Source organism: Gopherus evgoodei, chromosome 9 (genome assembly GCF_007399415.2).
Source record: "Gopherus evgoodei ecotype Sinaloan lineage chromosome 9, rGopEvg1_v1.p, whole genome shotgun sequence".
NCBI classification, from domain to species: domain Eukaryota; kingdom Metazoa; phylum Chordata; order Testudines; family Testudinidae; genus Gopherus; species Gopherus evgoodei.
The window spans coordinates 14,218,596-14,240,925 of record NC_044330.1 but is presented as its reverse complement, the minus strand read 5'-3'; the positions used below and the strand labels follow the sequence as shown (position 1 = coordinate 14,240,925).

The 22,330-nt window shown below is 42.4% G+C and overlaps 1 protein-coding gene across 2 annotated transcripts in view; it reads left to right on the top strand.

The window, feature by feature from the left end:
* NAALADL2 (N-acetylated alpha-linked acidic dipeptidase like 2) overlaps window positions 1-22,330 on the top strand; it is a 921,662-nt gene that overhangs the window by 218,220 nt on the left and 681,112 nt on the right. For both annotated transcript variants that reach the window (XM_030575533.1, XM_030575534.1), the window contains exon 3: window positions 5,389-5,480. The gene's annotated coding sequence lies outside the window, so the exon portion shown is untranslated. The remainder of the gene's footprint in view (window positions 1-5,388; window positions 5,481-22,330) is intronic.

Genomic DNA, 22,330 nt, shown 5'->3' with positions numbered 1-22,330 from the left:
CCACACAGGACACACTGGGATACCTACCTGTGGTGCACCATGCTTGAACATTGATGTTACACTGACACAAGCAGGCAAGTGTGCATGTGTAACACTGACAGACCCCGGTCGTTGGCAGGCAGGATTGAACCTGGGAACTCTGGAGCTTATTTCATGAGCCTCTACCGCATGAACTAAAAGCTAACCGGCGGTTAGTTGAGGCCGTTGAGTAAACTCCTTAATCTCTCTCTAGAAGTGTGTGTGTGTGGCTTACACATGTGCCTGGAGCAATATACAAATTTGTCGGTAACTTATGTCAACTGAACTTTGTAGTGTAGATGTGACCTAAGATATGAGGCTAGCTGTTGGCTGAGCTCTAGCCATGTATAAGAGAGAGTGTGATTCTGCAAGTGACTGCAATCCAGAGGTGAAAGTAAGCTGGTACGATCTGGTATAGCATACCAGCAACCAGGGCCTGTGCAAGGATGTTTCGTGCCCTAGGTGAAACTTCCACCTTGCGCCCTCCCCCATCCCCCATCCTGCGCAGAGCCCCACCCCCGCGGCAGCTCCCCTCCCTCTCCCTGAGGTGCCCCCCCCCACGGCAGCACTCCACCCTCTGCCCTGAGGCACCCCCTCCCCCGTCCCAGCTCACCCCTGCTCCGCCTCCACCCTGAGCATGCCGTGGCTGTTTCACTTCTCCCTCCTGCTAGGCTTACGGCTCCTAAGCTGATTGGCGCCGCAAGCCTGGGAGGCCGGAGAAGTGAAGCAGCTCACCCCTGCCCCGCCTCCTCCCCGAGCACACTGTCGGTGCTTCACTTCTCCCGCCTCCCAGGATTGCGGCGCCAGTCAACTTAGGCATCGCAAGCCTGGGAGGCAAGAGAAGTGAAGCAGCCATGGCATGCTCAGGGAGGAGGCGGGGCAGGGGTGAGCTGGTGTGAGGAGTTCCTCTGCGTGCTGCCCCCCCCCTTACTTGTTGCAGGTGGCCCTCCCTGCTTTCCCCTGCCCCGGCTCCCTCCGCCTAAATGCCAGCGGCCACCAGGGTGACCGGGGCGGCCAAAGATATGGCCGCCACGGTCGCTGCTGAAGAAAATGCTGCCCCCACAAATCCTAGCGCCCTAGGCGACTGCCTATGTCTCCTAAATGGTTGTACCAGGCCTGCCGGCAACAGCCGGTATGCCGTGCCAGACTGTACTGGCTTCTCCGGTGGTGATTTAAAGGGCTCAGGGCTCCAGCTGCTGCGGGGAGCCTGTGCCCTTTAAATCACCGCCAGAGCTCTGGCACCCAGGCTCAGGTGGGGATTTAAAGGGCCCAGAGTTCCTGCAACTGCAGGGAGCCCCAGACCCTTTAAAAACTAGACCACGCAGCCTCAAACTAATTCCTCAATCTGTAAGGAGATTTAGTTTTATATTAATAACACATTAGCATCTTTCATTAAGGATCTCTTAAACTTTCAATAAGATTAATTAAATATGTCTGAGGGACTTCTGAGGTTATGTAGAGCTGTCCCCATTGTAAAAATGGAGAAACTTAAACCAATCAGGTGACTTACCCAAGTACAGAATGAGTCCACGGCACAACTGAAGTGGAAAAAGAACCTTACCCTGTTTGCGGTCAAAGAGGTTGTGGACTTTACAATTCACCTTCCATCCTGTTAATTCTTTTAGTTCCAATGTAAATCTTGGCTCCCTGGCATTTCAGGCACTTAAGCATATGAATATATTTACTGATACGAGTATTTCCATCGACCTAAGCAAGACTATTCACACAAGCAAAGTTACACACATGGTTAAACCTTTGCAAAATGGGGGTCTAGTTTATTTTGATTTCTTTGTCATAGGCTGATTGGACCTAATTGTTTTTTATTTCTTCTAAGTGGATGTATTCTGGAAAACTATTTAGAACACTGGTTCTCAAACCATGGGTTGGGCCCCCAAAGTGGTTTAATGGGGTCACCAGGGCTGGCGTTAGACTTTCTGGGGCAAAAAAACGAACCTGAGCCCCACTGCTTGGCCCTGGGTGTTGGAGCTCAGGTTATGGGCCCCCTGCCTGGGGTTAAAGCCCTTGGGCTTTGGTTTTGCCCCCACTCTCCCCACCCCAGTGGCGGGACTTGGGCGGGTTCAGGTTTCAGTGCTTCCTCCCAGGTCATGTTGTAATTTTTGTTGTCACAAGATAGTCGTGGTGTAATGAAGTTTGAGAACCCTTGATTTAGAACATACTCCTATTTAATAGTTGTTTAGTGTTGGTTTTCTTACAACAATATGTATCATAACTGACTAGCCCCATAACTTAGTGGCTGTTCTCCGTTGATTCGTGTGTGTAAGCCCCATTACCGTTAATGCCTTTTTGGAATGCCTGTCTCAGATTTCTAATATCAACTATTAATGTCCAAACTCCTAACCTCTTATGAGATATTTATAATGTGGCTCTCTCTGGGGCTTAGCAGTAAGGAGGATTTAATCTTATAATTCATCTTTTAAGCAATAAAACTGTAAGACGGATAAACTGCTTTGCTAAAGTGAAGCTTTCATCTGAGCAAACATGCCTATTGATGGCCCAGGGAAAGAGCTGTTTTTGTATCAGGCCCAATAAATAATGAGTGTAATATGCACCACTACAGACATTACCATTTCAAAGTCTCTTATTTTTTAAGGAAAAAAAGTACAATATGTGTTTGTGACTGTCAAGGAATTATTTTTTCCCCAAATGAAATATCATTTGCTTCATCATGTTAAACTTCTGCGGCTTTGATATTCATTGTCACCTTAATTATCTTTCTGTCTGTACTTTGAAGGGCAAAATATGGCTTAACTGTGGAGCTAATGGTGTTTCTTTCTCTTCTTTGAAGGCAGCAGTGTTTTGTTTTATTGTCTCGCTTGCCAGGCTGAGTCCCTTGTAGTGAAGATGCACTGTGACTGACGGACTGCTTGGCTTTCTACTACTGCACTTGACTACTTCATCTTCAGCTTTTTCAGTGCAAAGCAAATGCTACACTAGCTAAGGGGAAAGGATGGACTATTGCTTAGGGGGCTGTGATAGGACTCTAGCACTGGGTTCAGTTCCATGTTCCTCTACAGACTTCCTGTGTGGTTTGGTTAAGTCACTTAATTTCTCTGTGCCTCAGTTCCCTAGCTGTAAAATGCCTTACCTCCCAAGAGGCTGTCCAGGGGGCTGCTAAACTTGGCACTGGGTGCTCCTATGAACCTTACAGCTTTGGTTCTTTTATTTAAAACCAGGTTCCCCTTTGACTTTTTGAATACAGTCCTAGCATATCTAGAGAGCCTCATCCTTTTCTATTCTCTTTTTTTTCCAATGGGCAGAATATTTGATTCTAGTGTGACTGCTAAACATAGTTATTATGTTCTAGCAATACAATTGTACAAATGGTTCAATTTTTATGGGCCCACATTGCAGTCATACCGTTTTATTGCATTATTTCTTTCTTTTGCTTGGTGATGTTTGAAGCCTTTGCAATTAAAATTGAGCATTTCTGATGGCTTTATGGATTCCCAATGTGAATTTCAATGGCAGACCTTGGAAGGAGGTGATACTGCCCTTCTTTCTAATACAGCCTTTTCATTACCAGCATGCTACTGTGTTTTCAGTGGATTATAATAAGCACCTCTCAGTTATTATCGATCCTTCTTTCTAATTGAATGCATATTGCGCTGCCAGAGATTGTGTAGCAGCGGCGGGATTACTTTATTATCTGTAGTATCTTTGTATTAGTTTACAGTTAGTGCATCAGTACCAAGATCCTGCAGGACAAGTAGCAGCTCTGTTTAAGTTTGCACCAACCTGCCTTCTCATTACTGAGTGAGACATTTTGCTTTTGTGTGTGATGTGTTTGAGAAAATAATTAAATAGATGCTCTTATATTTCACACGATGGGGGTGGGGGGCTGTTTTTTATTTCAGTGCACAGGTTGTGACAAGGTTGGCCAGCGGAGGAGTATGGAATCCCACATTCCAGAGAACTGGAATGGGGGGGGAGGGGGAGATTTGTGAGCTACAGATGACAGATTGCATTTATAATTAATTTATAATTAATTCAATGTGTGAAATATTTTAGTTAGAGAATAAATGTTTAGTACTCAGAGCTGGCTGTGGAATTGGAGTGAGAGTTGTATTGCTGACGTGATAGATTATTTAAGAAATGCTCTTTTTAGTAAAGCAACTCTTAATAAAGAAGTAATCAACCAAAAGCAATTGCAATGTTTTATACCCTGATTAATGGTCTGTGAAATAAATATAGACAGTTTGATCTGACATGAGAACACCTGGATGTCCACACAGCTTTGGTTTCCTCTCTCATGTATTAAACAAGTCTCATCCTGCTTGTAGGGGAAAATGGGTTCTACATTAGATTTTAGTGAACAAAATGTGGGTTGTTTGTTTTTTTGGTGTGCAGGGAGTTCTTGATCCTGCAAGTCCATATGTGATATGCAGCAGGGAATGCAAAGTTGTTGTGGTCCAGCACAAATGAAAGGGAATGCTATTAACCATGTCAGATTAAGTGCCAGGCATGGTCCTCTGCCTGATGTGATAGGAGGTCTCAAGTGCCCCGTTTAGGAAGATAAGTAGTTTTGTCTTTATTTCATTGATGGGATAAACAAGGCACCGAGAGATTGCCCAGCTTTCTTTAGCAGGTTAATAACAGAGCTAGGAGTGGAACCTACCTCATTGCCTCTTAACCTATGATCCTATTTATTAGATCATGCTGAACAGAAGGTTTTTGTTTCTTTGTTTTTGAATAAAAATTAGCTCTAAATTCTTCAGATAGAGTGAAAACTCTTTGTTTAAATGCAAACCATTTGAAAAGGAGTAACAAAGCCTTCATAAATGTATCTTGTGAGGGGTTTTGGATATCAAGGAAACAGTAACTTTTGTTTGTTTGTTTCTAAATACTACTGTATAATGGTAACTAGATTCATGGATTCCGAGACCATAGAACTTCCCTAAAATAGTTCCTAGAGCAGATCTTTTTAAAAAAAAAGAAAAAAATCCAAGCTTGATTTAAAAATTGCCATCTTGGAGAATCCACCATAACCCTTTGGTAAGTGTTCGAGTGGTGAAGCCTCTTCAGTGTTAAAAATGTATGCCTCGTTTTGAGTCTGAACCTGTCTTGCTTCAACTTCCAGCCATGGGATTTTGTAATACCTTTTCTCTGAAAGGTATAAGAGCCCATTATCAAATATTTGTTCTCCATGTAGTTACTAATAGACTGTTATCAAGTCGCCTCATAACCTTCTCTTTGTTGAGCTAAATACATTGAGCATGTTGTCATCACTATAAGGTAGGTTTTCTAATCCTTTTATTATTCCCAGGACTGTTACCTGAACCGTCTCCAATTTCTTGGATTTCCTTATGAAATTTGTCATGAAATGTAATAGAATAATTTCTTCCTTTTCAGCGGATTAATCTAGAGATTGTTACTCAAGACTAGAAATATGCCTTCATGAAAAGGTGTCTGCAAACAGTGATCCTTGCTGTCTTGGCTTTAAGGTATGTGAAACAACCTGTTATACTGCATGTTGCTTCTACCTTTTTGTTTCATAGTAACTATTTACTTTCACTTTGTGGAGAGAGTTTTGCCATTGTGCTAAGGAGAAAAATGTATTTGAAAGTCAGATCACTAGAATTGAATGAGAAGTTTGCATTATTAAGGCAGCAGAAGATTAATAATTTAAAGCCATGTTGCAATTGCAATTCTCCCAAGCTTCTGAAATATAGAATAATATAAATGTAGGACAGGAAGAGACCCTGATAAGTCATCTGGTCCATACCTGCTACAGTAAGGCAGGATTAAGTATTATCTAGATCATCTCTGACAGGTGTTTATCTAACCTGTTCTTAAAAACCTCCAGTGACAGGAATCCCACAACCTCCCTAGGGGATTTCTTCCAGTGCTTATCTATCCTGACAAGTTTTTCCTAATAGCTAATCTAAATCTCCCTTGCTGCAATTTAAGACTATTACTACTGAATCTGTCCTCAGTGGTTAGGGGGAAAAAAGTCACCCTCCTCTTTATAATGACCTTTTACGTACTTGAAGATTTTCATGCCCCCCTCCCCCAGTCTTCTCTTCCTCAGACTAAAGAAACCCAATGTTTTCAATTTTTCCTTGTAAGTCATTTTCTATACTCTTAATAATTTATTTTGCCCTCCATTGGGCTTCTCCTATTTGTCTACATCTTTCCCAAAGCGAGGTGTCCAGAATTGGACACAATACTCCAGTTGAGGCCTTATCAGAGCTCAGTAGAATGGAAGAATTACTTTCCGTGTCCTGCTTACAACATTGAAACAGTGTTGCTATGTTCTTAAAAACGAAACAGACAAAAACACAATCACCCCAGACTGCTTTATCTTTTAAGAGTGGTAGCCGTGTTACTCTGTATCAGCAAAAACAATGAGGAGTCCTTCTCCTTGTGGAGTCCTTGTGGCCATCTTTTCATATATATACTGCTTACTGTATTTTTCACTCCATGCATCTGATGAAGTGGGTTTTAGCCCACAAAAGCTTATGCCCAAATAAATTTGTTAGTCTCTAAGGTGCCACAAGGACTCCTCGTTGTTTTATCTTTTAAGTGTGTTTAAAACAAAGTAAGCTTTATGTTTGTTTTTTATGGTGCAAAAAAGAGCAAAGTGTTAAAAATAAGGGTAACAATTAAATATCTTAAGGGAATGCAGGCTCTGTCATGTTGTACATTTTATTGTTCTTTTTTCCTGACGTTATTCACTCGCATTTCTCACATCTAGTACACTAGCCCTAAAACATTATGAGTTGAGTCAGCAGCTTTGTGTTCTGCCCCAATCCTCATGATTATTGCGTAGTTTACTATATGTTTTATGGCAAAGTGTGGCAGGCCTATGTCAGTGCACAAGAGAAATCATGAAAATGTATCACATAATAACTTTGCAAGGTCTTTCTTACTTATCTATATTCTATAGGTAACTATTCTCAATGTTACATATACTGAGCACTGACCTTAAGCATAATTTATTTTTCTCTCTCTCTCTCTCTCTCTCTCTCTCTCTCTCTCTCTCTCTCTCTCTCTCTCTCTCTCTCTCTCTTTCAAATCATGCAAAATGAGTATTCTTCAATTAATAAAGCCTTTGGATCTCAGTAGCGTGGCATGCATGGGAACTGAAGATTAGGGGAAGCAAGAATCCAGTTCTAATTTGCAAGTACAATTATTTAACCTTTCCCCAAACTTTAAACAGCTGAATATTAATATGTAGGCTGTTTTCCCTAATTCTCAGATTTACCTGTGAGCCCTATTCATCCCCTATTATTAACAGATATTGGATCATGCCTCAGAACTGTGATCCGGATGACAGTTTGAATTTTGAACATCTCAAAAATTCAAAAGTGTTCAGCTGCCTGGTTTTGGTTCAGACCTGTCTCTTGATATTTAGAGCTAGATAGTTACTTAGAGCCTGATCAAGTCTAATAGAAGTTTTGGCTGAGTATGGAGACCCTGATCAGGTTTTTAATAATACTTAAAAATTAGTGAATTCTCCTCTTGATGAGGGTACAAGGCTAACCTCAGCTCTTTAGGGTGGGACTGCAAAACAAATATCCTATCACCTGCCTTCTTCTGTTGTAACTGATTTGTTCTTCCTCATGGTCATACCACTATGTAACTGGCTGACCTGTCCTTCCTTCAGCATTAATGGAAGTTGAACACTCATCAAATGGGGAATATCCCTCAGAGACCATTACAAGAGTTAAAAATTTTTTTACAGTTAATATGCAGAGGTTGGTACTTAAAACACTGCAGTTAATGACAGACACAGTATCTGAGCTCTCTGGGAAATACCACAGTTATTCATATATGACTGGTAGGTAAGTGCTGGGGAAGCTGTTGTGAGCACTGTATTTACCTAAATTGCGCTCATTGGACAAAGGTGTATAAAAAGATAATTTTAAGAAGCTTTAATAAACTGCTGATGAAGGGAGTTGGAAGGAACTTATAATGGTGAAATCTTGTGACACTGGAACTTTCACTAAAATATATTGAGGGAATTATTGTGGTTGCCATTTAAGTATTCATTATTTGCCAGCAGTTACCACAGAGTAATAGCTGAGGGCTGGCCTACACTAGGTGTGTGTGGCGGGGTGGGTGGGTGGGATTGATCTAAGTTACCCAGCTTCAGCTATGTAAATAACATAGTTGAAGTTGATATACTTAGATCTACTTACTGCCGTGTCTTCATTACGGTAAGTGGATGGCCGACGCTCTCCTGTCAACTCCCCCTGCACTTCTTATCCTGGTGGAGTACCGGAGTCAACAGGAGAGCACTCGACAGTCGATTTATCATGTTTAGACTAGGTGTGATAAATCAACCCCCACTGGATCGATCGCTACCTGTGAATCCAGTGGGTAATGTAGACAAGACCTGAAATGCAGCAGTTTCCCTATGTACTTCAATGGGAAACAGCTGCAGTATCTCAGATTTAAGAGTGTAGAAATTGTGACTAGTCATCCACTGTATGTGCCTCCAATTGTTTGATGTAACAAAATAAATTTAGATAAAATTGTACACATGAAATCCCTATTTCCATGCTGTAGGTTCTTAGTGGAAAAAATAACAAAAGTCCTATAACTGGATTCTGGAAATGACAAGAGAATTTCTACTTCGGCTTTTAAGTTCTCAAGATTGGAATAGAAGGCAGGAACAGTCTTCCTGTTTCTTTTCTTTGGAATGTGGGCTCTTGAACCATCTACCTTTTGATGTTGACCCTGGTGTCACACACAATACACTCTTCTAGCTTGTAAAGATGTTTCTGTTGTTGCATGCACGGACGTGAGCAGAAGCCAGTTTTATGACAAGTACAGCCATGTGCATGCCCACATCTGAAAGCAATAGGGTGACCAGACAGCAAATGTGAAATTTGGGACAGGGGGGTGGGGTGCAATAAGAGCCTATATAAGAAAAAAACCCAAAATTGGGACTGTCCTGATAAAATAGGGACATCTGATCACCCTAAAAAGCAAGCTGGAGTTGTGCAATGGCTAAAGTATATACAGTGATAAAATCAGATGTTTTTCTTAGAATTGTAGAAGTGCAGAAGTTCTCTTTTCATCTAGTTCCTCTTTCCAGCGTAGGGTTGTTTCCCTGCAATATATGTATCTTGCATCACCTGTTTTCTCCCCATCCAGGACATCTTAAATTTTATGGGAGATATTGTAAAATACCCAAGAGCTCTATTTAAAGAAGCACAGTAAGCTTCAACCATGATGTGCCTGAACTGTGTTTTTTCCTAGCAATCCTTTACATAAAAAGGAAGGGTTGTGTACATGTTTCTTTCTCCTGCAGCTGCTCTGTACAGAACTTGGAATAATTCAAATAATTGAATCTAATAACACATGCTTTAGAGATATTCTAAAGGGTTGCTATTAACGCTGACTTTTAACAGAGCAATTATATGAATTGTGTGGTTTGACTGAGGAACTTTAGACATTAATATTCAAAATGATGATACTTTTGATCACAAAGAAAGTAATCATATTTTACATAATTGTTATCATCTTTTTTTTTTTAAGGTAGCCATTATGGCTGTTACCATGAACCTAACAATATTATCACAGTTGCCTGGCAACTGGGGAAGATCTGTTGAAGGCCCCAAAGAATAAACAAAGATTCAGCAACAGTTTGGGTCATCTCTAGAGCTGTTGAAGACTGACTTGTGCATTGGGATTTTAATATCTTAATGTGTAATGGTAGATGAGTTAGATTCATATGTTGCCCATCTTTCTTTGCACGCTCTTCTGTAAAAGCAAGGGGAATGACAGAAAATCCAATAGTTATTTAAAGAAAGAGGCAGCATGTTGTGAACTCCCACTCTGTATTCCTTAAGGGTGTTTTGCTTTAAGGCTGATAAGCACATTCAGTAAGAAATATTGCATTGCTAGACCTGAAATGGACTATCATTGGATTTTTGAGAATTCTGTGTATTTGGTGATGGAATGGTAAGGATCAGTAATACACAGCAAACTCAGGAAACATCTGCTTTTAGAAGTTAGTGAAGCATAGGGGTAAGCTTGCTTTGAATTGTGATCTCTGTAGTAGCCTCTTCAAGGTGGAGTCATTACTGGCTTAGTCGAAGACCACTCTGGGAATTAACACCAATTAGCTAAATGCCTAATAGTGATAAACTGAGACTTCTGGATCTTAAATAGAATGAATTATCTGGGACTCAGAATATGGTGCTGTAGGTAAAATATAATATTTTTTAATCTACTTTTGTTTCCCATGTTCCCACCATCTCAGGCTGTGAATTCATCCAGTCCCTGATCTTGTGGAACAAGGAATACAAGAGACTTGACTGGCTTAAACTATCAGAGTTGCTCTTTCAGTGAGAATTGTTTTGAACAGTGGGGGGTTAGCATTAGCCCAAGAAGTGGCTTTCCCTTCTAGTTTGTTAATTGTCTGTGTTCTTTGGTTCATTAGGGAGAGGTAATATGGTCTGTGGCTGTTGATGGCTGTTCTCTGGAAGATCTTTGTAGATAGAAGATACATTGGTGGTTAGCACTAGATTCAGCTCACAGTGCCAAGCATGGGAGTTCAAAGGTGATTTCCAGGGATGGCCATAGACCAGATGGCACCCCAGGAGAGGAGTGTCTTTGGTGCTCCCACCCTTCATTTGTTAAAATTTTGTATACCTTATTTTTAATGGCATTTGCAGCCCATTTCACAACTTTGATCGATTTGCATGCATGATTTATCCCTGTCATATAAGACGATACATTTGCACACTAGGATCTGTAAATCTGTATTTACTTATGCTAACGAAAAAACCAGCATCCCAAGCCTGGCACCCCAGGCTGTTGACTGGGTTGCCTGCCCCTAAATCCGGCCCTGGTGATTTCCATTGCAAGTCGGATTAAATGTAACAGTCTTTGAGGCTACGTATTGAGTTTAGCAACTTTATTCCTATTTCACAAAGAGATTGTCTTAAATTGTATAACTGAGTGTAATTGGGAAAACATGTGAATGGCTCATGAGTGCAGATGGCTATGTGTAGCAAGTACCTTGTATATAGCTGATATTTGTAGACTGAGGAAATAGCATAATTTCAATGGGAGTTAGGCAGCTCAAATTCCTTTGAGGATCAGGGTCTTAAGTATCAAGATCACTTTTGAAAATAGGTCTTAGGCATCTAAGTCTCTTAAAGACTTTTGAAAATTGTACCCGTCTTCCACTAAAAATCCAGTTAGACTATTGTTAGACAGGACCACTCGGGGGGGAGCGGGGGGCAAGTGGGGCAATTTGCCCCGGGCTCCACAGGGGCCCCCAAGAGAACGGGCAAGGCTCCCGCCCTAGCCCGACCCTGCCTCTGCCCCTCACCTGGAACCTCAATGGATCCAGCAGTGTCCCTGAACAGCGGTGCACTGTGGCTCCGGCGGGACTCCTGAGCTCCCAGCCCCGCCCCCTTACCATGTGGTTCTGAGCGGGGCGGAGCTCAGGAGCCCCGCCAGAGCCATGCTGCACCGTTGTTCAGGGACACTGCTGGATACAATGCGCTAAGGCTCCGGGTGAGCGGGGCGCCAGGGGTAAGGGACCGGGGCCGGGGGGGTTGGCTAAGGAGCAGGAAGTCCTGGGGACAGTCAGGGCACAGGGAGGGGACAGAGGTGGGGGGGTCAGGGGACAGGGAATGGGGGGGTTGGATTGTGGGTGTTCTGGGGGTTTGTCAAGACTTAGTGGGGGGGTGGTTAGGGGTCGAGGCAGTCAGGGGACAGGGAGCAGGGGTGGGGTCCCGGGGTCATGGTGGTGGGTCTCTTGGGGATGGTGAGGGGGCAAGGAACAGGATAGGCTGGGGATTCTGAGGGGGTGGGCAGTTGGGGGGCAGGAAGTAGGGGGTCAGATAGGGGGCAGGGCCAGGCTGTTTGAGAGGCACAGCCTTCCCTACTCTAAAGCTCATTCAGCAGTTTGAGGCTTGCAGAAGAGCCAAGCTGTTAGCTTTTCCATTAGGGCTACCATCCGTTTTACTTCTCAAATGCCAAATTAGTCTATATTTAATTTCAGTGCCATAGGGAGATTCATGTCAGGGGAGAGTAGCTTCATTTAAAATTAGCCACTGGGGGAGGGATCACATGAGAAGAGCAATATCCTACACCACCTACTTCCTTCCTGACCCTACCAAGGGAGACACCTTCACCCCCCGGCCCCCGGGCATTCCCTGAGGCTTCAGAGGATTTAATTCAGTGGTTCTCAAACTTTTCTGTCCTGGTGATCCCATTCACATAGCAAACCTCTGAGTGCAACTCCCCCTCCATACATTGAAAACACTTTTTTGTATATTTAACTGTATTATAAATGCTGGAGGCAAAGCGGGGTCTGAGGTGGAGGCTGACAGCTTGCGACCCCCAGTAATAACCTTGTGACTCCCTGAGGGGTCCCGACCCCCAGTTTGAGAACCCCTGGGTTAATTTAATTTTAGCACCCTGTGTCCATTCACATGCATGTGCTATTTTGAGCATGTCAGTTTTCACAACATAGGCTCATCCCAAATTCTGGAACAAGCTCAAATGCTCAGTTCATGGAGTATGTACATAAGCTATACTAAAGACAAACCCACAGTAACCGTCTCCAGTTTGTGAGGGACCCCATGGAGCCAGTCTCTAGGAAACAGATAAATGCATGGAGGCTAAGTCCATTAATGGCTATTAGCCAGGATGGGTAACGAATGGTGTCCCTAGCCTCTGTTTGTCAGAGGGTGGAGATGGATAGCAGGGGAGAGATCACTTGATATTACCTGTAGGTTCACTCCCTCTGGGGCAGTTGGCATTGGCCATTGTCGGTAGACAGGATACTGGGCTGGATGGACCTTTGGTTTGACCCAGTATGGCTGTTCTTATGTTCTAACCTAAATGAACCCAAAGTTATGGAGACAGATATGAGTCTGAGAAACCTGGAAAAATCTCTAACTGGATGGGCTCAGGCGTTTTGTCACAAGCTGAGGTGGTTCAAAAGTTTTGGATCTTTTTAAGCAGAATTTTTTAGTGTTTTTTTAAACAATCAAACAGCAAGCAGCAAACATTTGGCGGCACACTTCTGAAACCCCAAACCATATTCAGGTTTTGGTAGACTAATTTCAGCTTTTTAATTAAAAAAACCCACAACAAATTTTGAAGGAAAGCAGACATTGTCCGTGATTTTTTTTTGCTTTTTAAAAACCCCTAGTTTTTGATCCAAAAAAAGTTTTGACAGAAGATATTTGTCCAGCCCTTTTAATGAGCTTTAGTGCCTTTTAGCTCTAGCTGATGCTAAGAACCAGTGATACCTTGTAAAGAAGTTTTCTCAAAGCTGGATTTGTGCCGAGATGCGGAAGGTTTATTTTTCCCAGGGCTGCCTCTAGCAGGGAGCAAGTGGGGCACTTTGCCTGGGCCCTGCAGGGGCCCCCACGAGAATATAGTATTGCAATTTTTTTTATGGAAGGGGCCCCCAAAATTGCTTTGCCCCAGGCCCCCTGAATCCTCTGGGCGGCGCTGTTGTTAGATAATCTCATCTATTTATTTGTACTACTGTAGTAGTTCCCAGGGACCCAATGCTAGACATTGTACCTGTACTAATGGATATGAATACAGTCTGTATCCCAAAAAGTTTACATTTTCATTTAAGACAAGATGCAAGCAAGTATCCTCACAAGCAATAGGAGGCTGGTTAGAGAATGAGGCTAACAGTAATAAGATAAATTACATAGTCTAGCCGTGTGCATAATCAATCATCTGAATTAAAGAAAAAAAAAACCCAACATCTCCCTGACTGCCCCTCAGTCTAGTCATTATTGTTTGGATGTACGGTTTGTGTTTGTGATGGGTCTTGAGGAGAGATTTGAAGGAGATGAAGGTAGCATCTTCATGAATCAATAGTAGTAATAAGAGAAAGAAACTTACTCAATTTCATGGACATTTGGGCCCAAGTTTTTGGTTTGAACCCACGTTAGTAATTAGTATGTTTTATGCCAACTGAATGCATTATACAGCACCACTTTTATCTGTATTGTAGCGAGACTCCCTGCAATGCTAAACAATGTAAGATTTTCCTCGCTGCATCACAAAGCATATTCTGTTCAAAAGCACTAAAAAACAGAGCGAGACTGTTTCCAAAGGAACATCAGCACAATTGTCCAGAGGATAACAACCTCTTGTGCAGAAATTCCGTTACTAATTATGTTTTTATACCTTGGAGCAAACTATAAAGTTTCTCTGTTAGGTAACTGAAAACTATATAGCCTGTTTAATGGGACGCTATGGTAATTGAACAAGAAACTTGCTGTTGTCAGCATTTCTTAATTCTAATTTTGTTGCTCAGGAATATAATAGAATCTTATTTCTCTAATGTGTACAACCTTGTGGTTTCCTGTTATCAAAAATATTTGTGGAACTGGCATTGTATCCTCGGAAACTGCTATAACGCTTTCGTTGGCTGTTCTTTTATGAAACTGAACTAGACTATTTTGACTCAGTCTTGTGGGAATGAGAGTCCTATCGTCATGACATATAAACACAGAAGGTGGAATTTTCAGAAGTGTGCAAGGGATTTAGGAGCATGGGACTTGTCCTCCTAATTCCTTTAGGCAATTTTGAAAAGCTCCCTCAAGCATGTAGTAGAACTGGCTTGCGAGGTGCAATACAGGAAACCCACATGATCTCAAAGTAACAGGTGTTTGTGTGGGTATTCTCCATTGAGTCTGAGGAAGAAGCTCTGGGGAAGCAGCACTATTACGGTGCTGCTCCATCCCAGTGGGCTGGAATTGCCAACTGCTGTCTTTGTGCTAGGGATTCCCATTCACCAGGATTTGTGAAGCATAGACCCAGAGGCTCATAGAATCATAGAATATCAGGATTGGAAGGGACCTCAGGAGGTCATCTAGTCCAACCCCCTGCTCAGAGCAGGACCAATTCCCAACTAAATCATCCCAGCCAGGGCTTTGTCATGCCTGACCTTAAAAACCTCTAAGGAAGGAGATTCCACCATCTCCCTAGGTAACCCATTCTAGTGCTTCACCACTCCATTCCACACTCTCTATGCTTTTTTTTACAACATTGGCATTTTTGGAGCCAATGTGTTCATCATGCAGGAGTACAAAGGAGTGGCTCCTTCCAAAAAGGTGTTACATTTCTCCCAGGTGGAACTCAGTTATGGTAGAATGGAAAGTTAGGTTCTGGTGATTTAAAACATCCACTTTTGTCCAGCAGTGGCTACAGGCTTCAGTGGGAGTTTAGACTGAGCAAGGAGGGCAGGATTTGACACACAGTGAAATTGACTGAGTAGTAGGAGCGTGAATATACAACTTTATGGTTAATGAGGCATATTTTACCTGTCCTGTTTTGGTATGTATTTGTACATCTTTTATGCTCTGTTGTAACATATATAAGACATTAAGCCAGGCCACTCAAATGGATTTTTGGTGTTCTGAGCTTTGGGGTGTGTGTGTATGTGTGTGAGAGACTCAGGAATAAAATCTTTGAGCTCAGCAGTTGGCAGTCTCAGGGCTGCTCTACCTTAAAACAACTACAAGTGGTGGAAACAATGTCAGAGATTGGTGTCAGCATGATGTAGCATATCCTGGCCATGCTGCTTTTCTCTAGTTATGCTGGCAGCTGGGAAAAAGGATGGTGTGAGAGCAGATATGATATCTCTACGGTATGGGAAGATCACACTTATGTTGGGTGATCCTCCCTAGAACGGTTACACCTGAGGTATGGAACAAAGTAGCCATGCCACACCTGAGAATCTGACCCAGAGCAGTCAAAGGGTGTATCTGAGACTGCACAATGCAGCAGGAGCAAAACTGAAGGGGTTCCTAGCATCATGCTCAGTTCTAGGGAGACCAGATGTCCTGATTTTATAGGGACAGTCCTGATTTGGGGGACTTTTTTTTATATAGGCACCTATTTACCCCCACCCCGTCACAATTTTTCACACTTGCTATCTGGTCATCCTACTCAGTTGACTAGATTGTGCTACTTCTCTATTATAGCACTACAGTACTACATTATGCTATAACAGCTATACAGAGAGACACGAGTGAAAAATACACATACAAGACAAAGCCTTTCCTTTGGCATGTCTGGTAACGATCCAACTAATGTGGCAATTTCCTCGAGAAATGTCTGCATATAACTAGTATGTTTTATTTGCAAGTCACAGCTGGCATGAAGTGGAAGAACTATTCTTACTGCTAAATGCATATTTAAATTGGTTTCTTCATTCTGTAACATTCAGATATTCCTTTGCTGGGCTTTTAGTTTTCTCCTGGGACTTTATAACAAAGAGCATGTGCAAAGAGTGGCCTAGGATGGCAAAACTTTGTATGTGCCGTAAGCAACATTTGGCAGCCTGGAAAGGATTCCGATTCCCTACTTTAATTATGAACACATAGCTAATGTCTCTGTGAAAAATGTTTTGTTTTTGCATTTGGCCTCTGTGCTGTTTGCTTTGCCTTAGCTTCCACTTTATCAGCTATATTAAGACAGTTTATTGATTAAGGCACATCAGACGAAAGCATGGAGTATGAATGGCAGAAAGGGGCATGTGTGATGAATTTTAGATCTCCTTTTCAGTGTTGGTTTGGAATTAAAACATCTTTAGAGATATGTTTAAACACAGTATTTATGTATTAAGTAAATACAGAGCAAATAGCTGTGAGATTCTAAAATACAGCATAGTGCCTGGAAGTGAGAAAAGTAATGCGTTATTGCAAATTTCAGCAGAATGGAAGAACTGTGCTGATCTAAAAGTCAGCTTTTCTCCAGCTGGAGACGATATGGGTTTGTGTCTTTCCTTCCTCTAGAACATATGCATTGAATAGTTTTAGGAATAATGCATGAATATAGTATTTAATCCTAAAAGAGATTCATGAAAGGATAGTGTGAAATGATACTCCATGGCAGAAATGCTCTATATAAGACATTCTAGTTGATCTTGTTTAGTGGTTAAGAACACACACATTGTAGGAATAAGCTATATGGGATATATTTGTTTTAAAAATGGGCATCCTATCCCTACCTTCAGGACTGTACATTTTAAATCCTTATAAATGTTTCTTAGTCAGGCTAAAAGGATTGAGTTCTGAAGATCTTTGTAAACTAACAGTTTTGCAATGGTAATTATTCTTTCACCCAGGGGCTGCATTCATTTTTTAAAAAATCCCTTGTGCAGTTGGGTCACATTAATTTAATAACGTATGCAGAAGTCAAGCCACAGATTCAGAAAAATCATGCCCTATATATAAGATTTTGCACCAGTGAATCACGGGGGCCTAATTAAGTGTGGCAGTCTGATGACAGAATTAACATCTGTAGTTTAGATAGGACATCAATTAGCCAGTGTGGTCTGACTCACAATTTTGTTGCTTTCCTTTAAAATGGCAGTAACGTGATAGATCAAAATAATGCTCTTCAGCCTCTCTCCCTTGCACCTCAAATTCCTATCTCCATCACATTTAACCTTTTGTTCCCCAAAATGTGGCATTTCTTTTAATCATAGCTGATGGGTAACTTGAACTGAAAAGCAATTGGGAAGGGGGAGATGATGAGTTACAAATGTAACGAAATGTGGCCTGGTATATAAATCAGTTGTCAGCTGGGGTCAAACCTGGGACCTTCAGCAACAAAACCACAAACTCGTAACACTTGGGTTAAAGGAGACAGTTCCTTCTGTTGTAAATAGCTGGCTATTATGCTTACAGGGGTCTGCTGTTTATGGGCTTTCTCTTCCTCATCTTGTTCCATTTAATTCAATGGCAAAACTGATTGACTTCCATGTGTGCAAGTTCAGGGCCTATGGCAGTGCACGAATTGAATTAACCTCCTCGGATTCATTTGAGTTTTGAGTGTGGCTCTCTTCTGACCTCCTCTCTGAGATCGTAGCAGTAGGCTCTTCCTTCTAGGGGAGGGATTTCCCCAACTTCTTTTGGGAAGGCTTAAGCCATGAAGTGGAGAAGGTTACGTTTAATGAAGAGTAGGGAGTTGCAGGACACAAGGATTTTCTTAGTATGGATGGTGATAAAGGAGCCAGTATAAACACTTGCTAGCATTGCTCTCTAAAGGCTGAAAAAATAACTTCATGGTAGCACTGTGGATGAATCTGGTCCATTCTGTTTAAACTGTCACACTCCATGTGCATTCTAGTCAGGCTTACCAGGCACTCAGCAGGAACTCACAGCTCCTGCAATCCTGGAATCTGTGGAAGATGCAACACATCAAACAGTTTTGTTCCCATGGCAACCTGATGTTTGTGTTTCCTTAATAAACTGGTTGGTGGTTGAGAGATGAGGCATAAGTATTACACAAAATGTTATTTATAAAAGTTCTCACTGCTGCCAACCCACAGTAACTTATACACTGTATACATTTTCTATTCGTTTATAGCCTACCCCATTGGTAGGTAACACTATACCCTGCAGAATACCCCACCTTGTTTTTCAATAAATCTGAACCTGCTACCTACAGAGAGCAAAAAAGAAATAGCAAATAACTCAGTGTTCTTTATGATCCTCCAAGTTCTGCAAAATTCACGTTTTTAACATGATTTTTTCCCACCATCATTGGGAAATTTGGACTCCAACAGTGAGCTATTTGGGAAAGGAAATAAGTGGTGACAGACCGAGGATGCTTTATTTTGTATTTTAGATATTAAAATCAGGGGATAGCTCAAAGTGTAGAGCTTCATAAATACGGATCTATCTATATCTATATCTATCTATCTATCTATACCCTCTAGCTGGGTCTGCAACTACTCCAGGACACAGTAGTGCAATCCCTGTCAGCATGCCAGGGCCAAAATATTCAGAACTGTCAACTAATTTTGAGTACCCTGAGTTTTGGGTGCCCAACCTCTGAGCTGCCATAGGCCTGATTTTTGAAAGGCACTGAACACCTGCCTCTGCCATTAATGCCAATGCAGGTGCATAACATATGTGTAAATCAGTCCCTTGGGAAAGATTTACTTTTCACTTGCACTGGTGTAATTTCATGGACTGTACACCATTGTAAGTGAGGGGAAGATCAGGCCCCAGGTGTCTCAGGCCGGGAACTCAAATTTAATGCACACATGAAAATGTTGGCCTGAATCTTTAGGGCTCAGTTAAGATTCCTAGTGTCAGAGTTGTACTGTTTTGGGGAAAGAAAGTGCCTAAAGATTAGGTGCCCTGCAAGAGTACCTGGGAGAGCACGCTCACCAGTTACCCTTCCTAAATCTTTAGAGAAGGTTTAGCTTGCAGCTGACTGAGCACAGGCCACTGATGCATGCCATTGTGCTGGGATGGTAGTGCTACAGGCGTGACTCCAATCTGTCTCGCATACTCCTTTCCAGATTGTTCAGTGCTCCTGGCAGCACCTCCTCCCCTGCACTTGGGGAGTGCTCGCCTGTCTTCTTTTTGGGAAGATAAGGAGCCAGAAGGTGATCCCTGTGTCTATACCCTCTCAAGGGCATCTGCAGTGAAGTGGTCCCAAATTCATTCCTTAAGTTAACACTGTTAATCAAAACTGATCTCTCAGTGTGGGGATCAGGTGTCAGTCAAAACTATCTCCTAGGGTGGCACTGAAATATACTTCTTAGCCTGGGAGCCATTTGCCAGCTTTTGTTGCTCCACAGGATACAGTCTGACTTGGTATGTTCAGGGAAACAGCTGCTGGTAGGAGTGCCCTGCTACCATCAAGAGAAATAATGTGGTAATACAGTATCAATTGTCTAAATTCCTCATTTGCTGCTACAGGGCAGGGTGATTTGTAGAAGTTATTAACCCTTTCCAATGGAAGGATTCTATCCACCTCATACATACTTTATAGGGTAGATTTCCAAAAGTTTCTGAAGGAAAAATAGATTTTAAAAAGAGGAAAAGCCTTTGATTTCATTTCACCAAGGGTTTTACACTTCAACCTTCTCAGTATGGTTTTCAGAGCAGTGAGCTTTTCTTCTTAGTTGTGCAAGATAAAGTTCAGCGTTAGTTGGCATTTATAAGCATTTTAGTTCTCTTGCCAACAAATATTAGAAAAGCACTTTTCAGTCCCTTGGGTATTTTTTTAAGCCTGCTTGCTTTCATCATTCATTTTATCCTTTGATTTCAAGCTTTTGATGACGACTACATGTTCACCAAGATGAGAGTTGGTGGAAATTAGCGGTGCAAAGATTTTAGAGTAAAAATATAATCTTGCAAAAAAATAAATTCTTGCAATTCTTCACCATTATAAATGATGGGGTGTATTGAAAGGCAGCAAAATCCTTTTTTTCTTTTCCCTTTATACTAATCTACGGGGGTGTTTTCTGAGCCTGCAACGAAGAAAGTATCATCTCACATACATTGGTCGTTTAAACTTGTTGTACACAAATTAAATTTGCTTAATCCTCATACTTTGACTCAAAGCCAAATTAATGGGGAGGGGGAGTAAATATTTGTTTTCTTTCTTGCTGTGGACTGAAAATGAGTTTGTTACTGCTCTGTTCATCACTTAGACTCATAGACTCATAGGTCAGAAGGGACCAATCTGATCATCTAGTCTGACCTCCTGCACAAGGCAGGCCACAGAACCCCACTTCACCTTCAATGCCAATGTCTTCGTTCAGCAACATAACTAAACTTGTGTTACTGAAGTCAGTATTATTATCCCTATTTTCTGGACCAGGGAACTGAAATGTGGAGAGCAGAAAAAAGTAGGCACCTCTGGCTGGCTGGGGGCACAACATAAGAACGGCCGTACTGGGTCAGACCAAAGGTCTGTCTAGCTCAGTATCCTGTCTACTGACAGTGACCAATGCCAGGTGCCCCAGAGGGAGTGACCCTAACAGTTAATGATCAAGTGATCTCTCTCCTGACATCCAGCTCCACCAGCTGACAAATAGAGGCTAGGGATACCATTCCTTACCCATCCTGGCTAATAGCCATTACAGATTTCCGCTTGCTGAGGAATGTGTCCTAATCTAAGTGACCTCCCAAGGTCACACTTCAAGTCAGCAGAAGAGCTGGGATTGCAGCTAAGGAGTTACTAGCTTCCATATCTAATAATGTGTGGATTAAATTCTTTAATGTTTGTAAAGAGCTTTGAAGGTGAAAAGCACTGTTTTTACTAGTGACTATTTTAATAATAATATATTCTGTTGAGATCATGCTCTTAATAAAGACACTGGATTTATGGCTTGTTACTACAGTCTGTAGCCCACTAATCCCCCTTTTTGTCCTATGACAACAGGGGTGTTAATGGGCCTCTTCACCTTGAACTGTCCCTAAGGGTATGGCTACATTTGGAATTTCAAAGCGCTGTCGTGGCAGCGCTTTGAAGTGTGAGTGTAGTCGGAGCGGCAGCGCTGGGAGAGAGCTCTCCCAGCGCTGCATGTAAACTACATCCTTTACGGCTTTGTGGCGTGCAGCACTGGGAGCCGTGCTCCCAGCACTGCCGCCCTGATTACACTGAGGCTTTACAGCGCTGTATCTTGCAGCGCTCAGGGGGGTGTTTTTTCACACCCCTGAGCGCGAAAGTTGCAGCGCTGTAAAGTGTGAGTGTAGCCATGGCCTTAGAATATGTGCTAACTCCTTATGCTAAAGTATCTGTTTGATCTTGTATTTAGCTGTGACACTCTGTACCTTTCCCAGACCTGAAGAACTCTGTGTAGCTCGAAAGCATTTACAGTGTGGCACTAATTACACTGAGGCTTTACAGCGCTGTATCTTGCAGCGCTCAGGGGGGTGTTTTTTCACACCCCTGAGCGCAAAAGTTGCAGCGCTGTAAAGTGCCAGTGTAGCCAAGCCCTGACACTCAAACAATAGGGTTTATTAGCCAACTGGAACACAACATAGAACACGCTGAGATTAACATAGGGAACTGAAGGTTAAAGTATAGGCCATTCTGGTTAGTACAGAGCCCAGCCAAGCTGTAGTGAACCCCATTGTTCAAATTCTCTGTCTGATCTCCATGGTGAGACTCCTGGTGATAGAGCGCCAGCTCATTCCAACTCTTATCCCCTCACCTCACAGATTCCCAGTCCCTTGTTCTTGAGCTGGAGGATGTTGCTTAGCTTCTCTGCTGAGAGATGGGGAACTCTATCTCCCTATGGATCATTGGTCCCTACGTGTCAGTGTCCTGCTGACTGACTTCACCATTGGCTTCACAAATTCTCTGTTGATACAGGGTCAGCTTCAATCAGTCTCTTTCCAATGACCTGTTTAATCTCAGACAGGTAGGTGAGATTCATACCTATGTCCCCTTGTTACCCAGGGTTCTTTCAACCCAAAGCTCTTGGTAACTTTACTCTGTGTGAGGAGGTGTCAAGAAGTAAATCAGGAGAGACACGGCCATATGACCAATAGATGGCTGGCACAAACAGGACAACACAAGAGTTCTTTCA